Genomic DNA, 10,133 nt, shown 5'->3' with positions numbered 1-10,133 from the left:
CTTTTGCTGGATCATCATTCATGGCATCCCCCTTAAAAGATCACAAAAGACAGTCCCACGGGGAAGACAGTATGAAAACGACTTTGTACAATAAGTATATAAACAGGATAAATTGGAGGTAATTTCAAAAAGAAGAGGGAATCAGGAAAAGCTTCTTGAGGAGTGGGATTTTACCTCAGACTAAGACTGAGCTGAGACTTAAGAAGGAAGCCAAGAGGAAGGAGAACCCTCTGGCATGGGAGAACCAGCGAAAACAGAGTCCATCTTGCTCCTGACCTCTCTGACTTCCTTCAAGTCCCAGGTAAAATGTCACCTTCAAGAAGCCTTTCCCAGTCTCCCTTAATGCTAGTACCTTCTTTTTGATGACTACCTCCAATATATCCTGCGCATATCCTGTTTGTACATAGTTGTTTCTTGTTGTCTTCCCCCATTAGACTGTGAGCTCCTTGAGAGCAGGGACTGTCTTTTGCCTTTCTTTGTATCCCCAGTGCCTGGCACACTGTTGTTGTTCAGTCATTTTTCAGTTGCCTCTGACACTTCGTGACGCCATTTGGTGTTTTCTTGGCAAAGATACTAGAGTGATTTGCCATTTCCTTCTCCAGCTCATTTTACAGATGAGGAAACTGAGGCAAACAGGGTGAAGTGACTTGCCCAGGGTCACACAGCTAGTAAGTGTCTGAGGCCAGATTTGAATTCAGGAAGATGAATCTGCCTGACTCTACGCACTGTGCCACCTCGTTACCCTGAGGAGAGGCATACAAAGTTAGTAATCATAACTGTGAATGTGAATGGGATGAACTCACTCAAAAGATAGAAGCAGATAGCAAAGTGGATTAAAAATCAGAATACAACAATATGTTGTTTACAAGAAAAACACTTGAAGAAGAGAGATACAGATGGAGTAAAGGTGAGGGGCTGGAGCAAAATCTGTTATGCTTCAACTGACATAAAAAAAAAAAGCAGGGGTAGCAATCCTGATCTCAAACAAAGCAAAAGCAAAAAATATGGATCTAATTAGAAGAGATAAGCAGGGAAACAATATTTTGTTGACCGTTACCATAGACAATGAAGTAATATCAATACTAAACATATGCACTAAATGGTATAGCATCCAAATTCTTAAAGGAAAAGTTAAATAAACCACAGGAGGAAATATTAAAACTATACTAGTGGAGGACTTCAACTTTCCCCTCTCAGGACTCAGGACTACATAAATCTACCCAAAGAATAAGAAAGAAGTTAAGGAGATGAATAGAATTTTAGAAAAGAGAAAGCATCTTTTAATTTCATGACTGCAGTCACTGTCTGCAGTGATCTTTGAGCCCAAGAATATTAAATCTGACACTGCTTCCATTTCTTCCCCTTCTATTTGTCAGAAAGTGATGGTACCAGTGGCCAAGATCTTAGGTTTTGGTTTTTTTTTTTATGTTAAGCTTCAAACCAGCTTTCACACTCTCCTCTTTTACCCTCATCAGAAGGCTTCATAATTCTTCTTCACTTTCTGTCATCAGAGGGGTATCATCTGCGTATCTGAGACTGTGGATATTTCTCCCAGTAACCCAGCTTGGGATTCATCCAGCATTTTGCATCAGGTACTCTGCATATAAGTTAAATAAACAAGGTGACAATGTATACAGCCTTATCGGATTCCTTTTCCAATTCTAAGCCAATTAGTTGTTCCATGTCTGGTTTTAACTGTTGCTTCTTGGCCCACATACAGTTTCTTCAAGAGACAAGTAAGATGATCTAGTATTCCTATCTCTCTGAGGACTTGCCACATTTTGTTGTCATCTACACAAAGACTTTTGTGTAGTCAGTGAAGCAGAAATAGATGTTTTTCTGAAACTCCATTGCTTTCTCCATAATCCAGTGAATGTTGGCAATTTGCTCTTTAGTTCCCTTGCCTCTTAAAACTAGCCTGCTCTTCTGGTAATTCTTGGTTCACATATTGCTAAAGTTTAGCTTGCAGAATCTTAAGCATAACCTTGCTGGTGTGTGAAACGAGCACAATTGTTTGGTAATTTGAACACTCCTTGACATTGTCGTCTTTTAGAATTCAGACATAAACTGATCTTTTCCAATCCAGTGGCTACAGATGAGTTTTCCAAATTTGCTGGTCCATTGAGTGTAGCACTTTAACAGAATCATCTTTCAGGGTTTTAAATAACTCAGCTGGAATTCCATCACCTCCACTACCCTTATTGCTAGTAGTGCTTCCTAAGGCCCACTTGACTTCATTCTCCAGGATATCTGGCTCTAGGTCAGTAACCATGCCATTGGTGATGTTAAGATGTTTCTTGTATAGTTCTTTTGTGTATTCTTGCCACCTCTTCTTAATTTCTTCTGCATCTGTTAAATCCCTACCATATTGCCTTTATCATACTCATTTTTGCATGATGCTTTCCCTTGATATCTCTAATTTTCCTAAAGAGATCTCTTGTTGGGACAGCTAGGTGGCACAGTGGATAGAGCGCTGGCCCTGGAGTCAGAAGGACCTGAGTTCAAATGTGGCCTCAGACACATATCACTCACTAGCTGTGTGACTCCGGGCAAGTCACTTAACCCCAGTTGCCTCACCAAAAACCATTCTATGTTTTCTTTTATTTCTTTGCATTGCTCATTTAAGAAAACTTTCTTATCTCTTATTGTTATTCTCAGGAATTCTGCATTCGGTTGGATATATATTTCTCTTTCTCCTTTATCTTTCACTTTCCTTCTTTCCTCCACTATTTGTAAAGCCTCACTGGACAACCATTTTACCTTCTTGTTCTTCTTTCCCTCTAGAAATTTTTTTTGTTGTTGCTGCCTCCTGTACAATATTATAAACCTCTATCCATAATTCTGCAGGCATTCTATCTAACAGATCTAATCCCTTAAATCTATTCATCACCTCCCCTTCATACTCATAAGGGATGTTATTTAGGTCATACGTATATGATCTGATTGTTTTCCCTACTTCAATTTGAGTCTGAATTTCGCAATAAGAAGCTTGTGACCTTTTCTCATCCTTTTAATGGCTATGAGGGCTACTCCATTTCTTCTAAAGGATTCTTGCCCACAGTAGTAGCGATCATCTGAATTAAACTCACCCTTTCCCATCCATCCATTTAAGTTCACTGACACCCAAGATGTCGATGTTTAATCTTTCCATCTCCTATTTGACAACATCCAACTTACCTTGGTTCGTAGATCTTAAATTACAAGTTCCTATGAAATGTTGATCTTCACAGCATCAGACTTTCCTTTCATGACCAGATGCATCCATAGCTGAGCTTTCTTTCAGCTTTGGCCCAGCCACTTCATTAGTACTGGATCTACTTTTAGTTGTCCTCCCCTCTTCCCCAGTAGCTTACTGGACACCTTCCGACCTGAAGGGCTCATCTTCTGATGTCATCCCTTTTATCATTTTAGTGCTGCTCCTGGGGTTTTCTTGGCAAAGATACTGGAGTGGTCGGCAATTTCCTTCTCCAATGGGTCCCTTTTATCAGAATTCTCCAATGTGACCTGACCTTCTTGAGTAACCCTACATAGTATATAGCTCATAGTTTCATTGAGCTACACAAGCTCCTCCACCATGACAAGACAGTGATCCGGGGGTGGGGGGTGGGGTACTCATGAGTAGTCCAAGCCAATATAATAAAAATGACAATTTTACCTAAATTAATCTATTTATTCAGTGCCATCCCAAAGCAAATTGCCAAAAAATATTTTCTGGAGCTAGAAAAAAAAAATAACAAAATTCATCTGGAAGAACAAAAGTTCAAGAAGATCAAAGGAATCAATAAAAAAAAATGGGAAGGAAGGTGGCCTAGCAATATTGGATCTCAAACTGTGTAACAAAGTGGTAATCATTAAAATAATCTGTTACTGGCTAAGTGGTAGATCATTGGAATAGATTAGGCACACCGTATACAGTAGTAAATGACCATAATAATCTAATGTTTGACAAAACCAAAGATCTAAGCTTTGGGGACAAGAACTCACTATTTGACAAAAATTTCTGGGAGAACTAGGAAGCAGTTTGGAAGAAACAAGGTATGAATCAATATCTCACACCATATTCCGAGAAAAGATCAAAATGATACATGATTTAGACATAAAGGGTGGTACCACAAGCAAATTAGAGGACCGTGAAAAAGGTTACCTGTCAGATATATGGCTAAGGGAAGAATTTATGACTAAACAAGAGATAACTGGGCATTACAGAATGTAAAACGGATAAATTTTATTACATTAAAGTCAAAAGTTTTTGTACAAACAAAACCAATGAAGCCAAAATTGGAAGGAAAGTAGAAAATTGAAGGAAAATTTTACAGCAAAGTTCTATTATGAAGGCCTCATTTCTTAAACTGAGTCAAGTTTATAAGAATATAAGTCATTCCCCAATTGATAAATGCTCAAAGAATATGAATAGGCAGTTTTCAGAAGAAGATAACAAAGCTGTCTATAGTCATATGAAAAATGCTCTAAATACCACTAATTAGAAAAACTCAAAACAACACCTCACATCTATTAGATAGGCTAATAAGACAGAAAAAGAAAATGACACGTGTTAGACGGGGATGTGGAAAAATAGGATTACTAACGTTCTCTTGGTGGAGTTGTGATGGTCCGACCATTCTGGAGAGCAATTTGGAACTATGCCCAAAGGGCTACAAAACTATGCATACCCTAGGTATGTATCCAAAAGAGATTAAAGAAAAAGCAAAAGGACCTATATGTATACACAAACAAACAAAAAAAAAATAGCAGCTCTTTTTGTGGTGGCAAAGAATTGGAAATTGAGAGGATGCCCATCAATTGGGGAATGGCTGAACAAATTGTGGTATATGATTTTGCTATAAGAAATGAGGAACAGGAAGGTTTCAGAAAAATCTGGGAAGACTTAGATGAACTGATGCAAAGTGAAGTGAGCAGAACCAGGGGACCATTGTACATAGTAACAGCAATACTATATGATGATCAGCTGTGAATGACTCCACAATGCAATGATCTGGTACAATTCTGAAGGGCTTATGATAAGAAATGCTATCCACCTCGAGAGAAAGAACTGATGGAGTCTGAATGCGGACCAAAGCATACTTTTATATTTTATTACTCTTGGGTTTTTTTTTTTTTTGGTCTGTGTTTTCTTTTGCAACGTGGTTGATATGGAAATGTTTTATATGACTTCATGCATATAATCTATATTAAATTGCTTGCCTTCTCTAGGAGAGGAGAGGAGAGGGGAGAGAGGGAGGGAAAGAATATGGAACTCAAAATTTAAAAAAAAATGAATGATAAAAATTTTTATTTACATGTTATTGAGAATAAAATAAATGTGAAAAAGAGATCGTTTGGAGCTTTGGAGAGGCAGTTTCAGTTTAACAATGAGGTCAGAAGCCATATTGCAGGGAATTAAGAGAGTGAGAGGAGAAGCAGAGTCACCAATTGTATATGGCCTTCTCAAGGGGTTCAGTTACAAAAGTGAATAGAAATATAGGAAAATAGTGAGAGGGAATGGTCAGATCAAGTGAAGGGCTTTTTCTTGAGAGTCCAGAAGGCATGGGCATATTTGTAGGCAGCAGGGAAGCAGCCACTAGGCAGGTAGATATTGAAGATAAGAGAAAGTTAGCGTTATTGATGAGGCAATCTGCTGAAGAAGACAGCGTGGGATGGGATTAAGGGAGCAAGTAGGAAAGAGAAGGGCCACTTCTTCATGTGCTGCTTAGAGACACGTGTGGCTCGGTGGATAGGCTACTAGTCCTAGAGTCAGGAAGACCTGAATTCAAATCTATCTAGCGGTGTCATTCTGGGTAAGGCCCTTAACCTCTGTTTGCCTCAATTTGCTCAACTGTAAAATGGGCATGATAACAGCACCCACCTAGCAGAATGAGATTATATTTGTAAAGCACTTAGCACAGTGTCTGACACTTAGTAGGAGCTTAATAAATGTTTCCTTCCTCTGTGTGAGACAGAGGCTGAAGGAGATAAGGAGATAGCTGACGAAGACAGTTTCGTTATCATTTCTATACCAGTGACTCCCAAATCAACATATCCAGCCTTCATCTCTCTCCTGACGTCTAGACCTATGTCAGTATCTGCTGAACATCTCCATCTGGTTGTTCCTAGGCAACTCAAAGTCAGCTTTTCTGATGCAAAACTCCTTATCCCCTCCCCAAAACTTCCCCTTTCTTGTTGAGGGCACCACCATCCTTCTCATTACCATCTCTTGCATCTGTCTCATTCCTCTACTCAGAGCCACTACCCCAGCCTCCCCTCTCCCATCCTATCCTTCACACAATTGCAAAAATTACCTTCCTAAGGGGCAGATCTGACTATGTCACTCTGCTGTGTTCAAGTAAGTTCACTGGCCTCACTGCCTACAGAATATGATACAAACTGGACAGTTAAAGTGTTTCAGTCTGGCTCCAGTCTGCCTTTCCAGACTTATTTCACGTTGATTTCAACCAAAATGACTTGTCATTGCCCCTTGCCCACCCTCAGCATTCCATTTCCTGCCTTTGTACAAGCTGTCTCCATGCCTGGAGTGCATTCCCTCCTTACCTCTTGCCTTTCACCTTCCTTCAAGATTTAATTCAGATGTCAGCTCCCTTAAACAGCTGGTATCAATTCCCCCAGTTTTTGGTGTTCTTTCTCTCCTTTCATTCTCTCATGTTTATTTCTTCGTCTGTATATTGCATCCCCTAAACAGGAGTGGGGAACCTGCAGCCTCGAGGCCACATGTGGCCTTCTGGGTCCTTGGGTGCAGCCTTTTGACTAAGTCCAAGTTTTACAGAATAAATCCTTTTATTAAGCTCCTTGAATACAAAAGACTATTTTTCATTTTTCCTTTGAATCCCTAGCACCTAACACATTGCCTGATACATAGCAGGAACTTAATAGTTATTGATTTTGAGTCTGCTTATTTTACCGAAGGAAAGACCAACGCCCAGAAAAGTGAGGTGATCTCTTCCACAGTCTGACAGCTAGGTGGGTAGCAGTGTTGACATTTAAATTAAGGCACCCTAGGTTTAAGTCCAGTGATCTTTCTATTCTGCAGCACTGTCCTTAACAAACCTCCATTTTAATTTATATCTCATCTGTGCCAGAATATAGTTCATTCATTGGAGAAATCCGTGAAGAGATTTCATGGGGTTTTTGAATTTGAATAAGAAAAAAAATGCATATTTATTTTTACTGACCTCTTAACTGAAATTTAGCATTTCCTTCAATTACATTTTTTAAAAAGAATTCTGAAAGGAATCCATAGGATTCACCAATGCCCAGAGATTTCCATGACCCCAGAAAGGTTAAGCACTCTTGATCTAGTCCAAGCCCTTCATTTTACTTAAGAGGAGATAGAAACCCATGGAGAAAGTGATTCGTCCAAGGTCTCACAGGTATTGTTAGGGTCAGGATTTGAACTCAGATCCTCTAATTCCAAATTTAGTCCACTATAGTCTACTGTGTTTTCCCATTTGCAAATCATCTGGAGGTTTGGATCCCTGATTTTATCCCTACTTAGATGGCAGGAAAAAACAGTAATGTGGGCACCCCCATCTGCACATGTCCCTTTGGAATCAATAGTCCCATTAGGAGTAAGAGGAAATAAATGTTAATAGCTTCAAAACCGAAAGACACAAAGTAGAGAAGTTTCTTTGAGGGTGATTTGAAAGAAAAAAACCCAATTACTTCCATAAAACCTCAGGTTAAGAAGCTTCTATCAACCAGCCCCTTGGCCATCAGTCATAAATAGTTCAATGACGCACTCACACAAGACCAAAATTGGGCGGCCCAATTAGCTGTCTTAAATGCATGGTCTACACTTGCCTTTAGTGGGTTGATACCATTTTGATCAGAAGCTGGAATTCCATAGTGGGATGGATTTGGTCACTGAGGCACTAAATTATCTGAGCTTTCGGATATATCTTTCAGCATCAAATAGATATACAACCTTGTGAGCTAAGTGGCTGCCAGATTGGAGTTTGGGGAGGGCAGAGCAGTCATGTGCCAACAGTCTTTCTAAGTGGTGCCTGTCTAGGCTCATGGGTGGCACTGCTATGTGTCCAGGCATAGTAAAAAATGGGATAGGGCACTAAAATGTGGGTCAAACCAATGCCTTCAGGACAGATGGTAAATCCAAGCCCAAGAGCTGAATATTCTGGAAGGATTTTACCAAGGAATTTTATAGTCCTTTTAGAACTTGGCATGCGTGCCATTGAAAACTACAAATCGCCATTTCCTAGGAACTCCTTTTTCTTGGCTTAGAGATGAGGACTTCTAAAATGTTGGATGGATAGTTTTGCTTGGTGTTTTTTGGAAAATAAGGCTTACTTAAAACAAGCATCACTGTGCTTCTCCTAGGTATCATTTGCACACCACAGAGATGAGTCACTAACTCCTGATCGTCAGTGTGGTTGGGCTTGGATTATTGGTGGCCTTTCTAATGATGCCTACATGCTTTCCCATCCCAGCCCAAAGAAGGGCAGGCAGCCAAGGTCTGTAACTAGTGGAAAACACACACACACCTCTCTATTTCTGCTTCTCTTTCTTTTTTCCCTCTCTGTTTCATCCACACCAAAGGAAAGATGATGCACCAGAAGAAAGAATGAAGAAAAAGCTGGAGGCAGAGGGAAGAATCCAAAGGAATGGTCCCTTCTGGTTCTTAGACTGGAAAAAAAGGATTTGGAGCTGGAAAGGGGCCTAGCCCAAACTTCTCGCTTTACAGAGAGAACAGGAATGTATAGCTTAGAAGTGCCAGAGCCAGAATTCAAACCTGGGGCTTGTGACTGGTACTTTTCTTCACTATGTCACAGCTGCTTCATGCGACCGCTGTTTTTAGGCTACCTTGTTGTTCCCTAGGGACACAGCAATGCAGGGAGTCCTGAGAGCAGAGGTCTCTCACTAGACCACAAAAAGATTTACCCTAAAACTAGAGAATATGCAAACTAAAAGAAAGTGTAGAGAGCTTCAAATCTAGCCTGCCCCCTCCATTTTTATAGGAGAAGAAACAAGCTCAGCAAGGGGCAGTAACTTTCCCATGGTCACCCAGCTCATGAATAGCAGAGTCAGCACTAGAACCAGGGATATGCTGCAGCCAGCTCCACCCAGCTTATGAGAGCTCTTGACAGTTAATTGTTAAATTTTCATTATGAGAATTTACACCTGGAAATCAGCAAATGCTACAAACCAGGGCTTGATTTATTGTTTTGTTGATTGTTGAGACTTAAGAAAGTGATAGAGAAAATGCTAATAATGTAGATTAAACTTAAAAGTGTTTCCTATATGCATTTTTTTCCAAGAGAGTCTCGATCATTAAACCTGACTTGAACCCCTATCTCTTGATTGTGAGGCCACTATACTAGACTGCTGAGAGGCAATGCATAGCTTCTCTTGATAGTGTCCATAGCTTTACCAAGGCTGTATTGGTTCCAGATGTAATGCTGTCTATCTGTCTATCTGCATAGCCCCAAAGGATGAACTTTAGTCCAATCTGGAGGCAAATCTACTTTACATCTAGGGTCCATTTGACACCACTCCCTTATATTTCAACAGAAGGAAAGTCCAGGTGTGAAGAAACCTTTGAGCCCTGGGCATCTGCTCCCTTGGAGGTTATGTCATGGACTCAAGTCCTGCAGTCTGAACAGGATCATAGAGGCAGATAGAACCCTAGAGGCCAGCTAAGCTTACAGAGGACAAAACTGAGGCCTAGAAGAGTAAAGGGACTGGCCCAAGGGTGAACAGATCATAGACTCTAGATCTGGAAGGGACCTTGATGTTCTCCTAGCCTCAATTTCCTCATCTGTGAAATGGGAATAGTAATAGCACCTACCTTCCAGGGTTGTGGTGAGCATCAAATGAGACCCTAATTGTAAAGCGCTTTACAGATAAGAAAGTGCTATGAAAATGCTAGGCATTATTATTATCATTTAGTCTAATACCTTCATTTTACAGACAGGGGGAACTGAGGTCTAGAGAGGGGAATGAATCACCTGAGATCATATAATTAATAAGTAGAAAGCTAATATTCAAACCCATCTTCTGACTCTAAATCCAATTCCCTTGGGACGTGACTAGACCAAAGCATATCATTATTATTATTAACAATAAAAACAATACTAATTTGTATTTTATATAAATAATGAGAACAT

The 10,133-nt window shown here is 40.0% G+C and overlaps 1 protein-coding gene across 1 annotated transcript in view; it reads left to right on the top strand.

The window, feature by feature from the left end:
- LOC110193044 (putative P2Y purinoceptor 10) overlaps positions 1-10,133 on the top strand; it is a 56,607-nt gene that overhangs the window by 21,241 nt on the left and 25,233 nt on the right. The window lies entirely within an intron of this gene.

This window comes from Phascolarctos cinereus, unplaced genomic scaffold (genome assembly GCF_003287225.1).
Source record: "Phascolarctos cinereus isolate Bilbo 61053 unplaced genomic scaffold, phaCin_HiC Scaffold_8;HRSCAF=390, whole genome shotgun sequence".
Lineage (NCBI taxonomy): Eukaryota > Metazoa > Chordata > Mammalia > Diprotodontia > Phascolarctidae > Phascolarctos > Phascolarctos cinereus.
The sequence above is the reverse complement of the archived record's forward strand: the minus strand, read 5'-3'. Positions and strand labels throughout refer to the sequence as shown.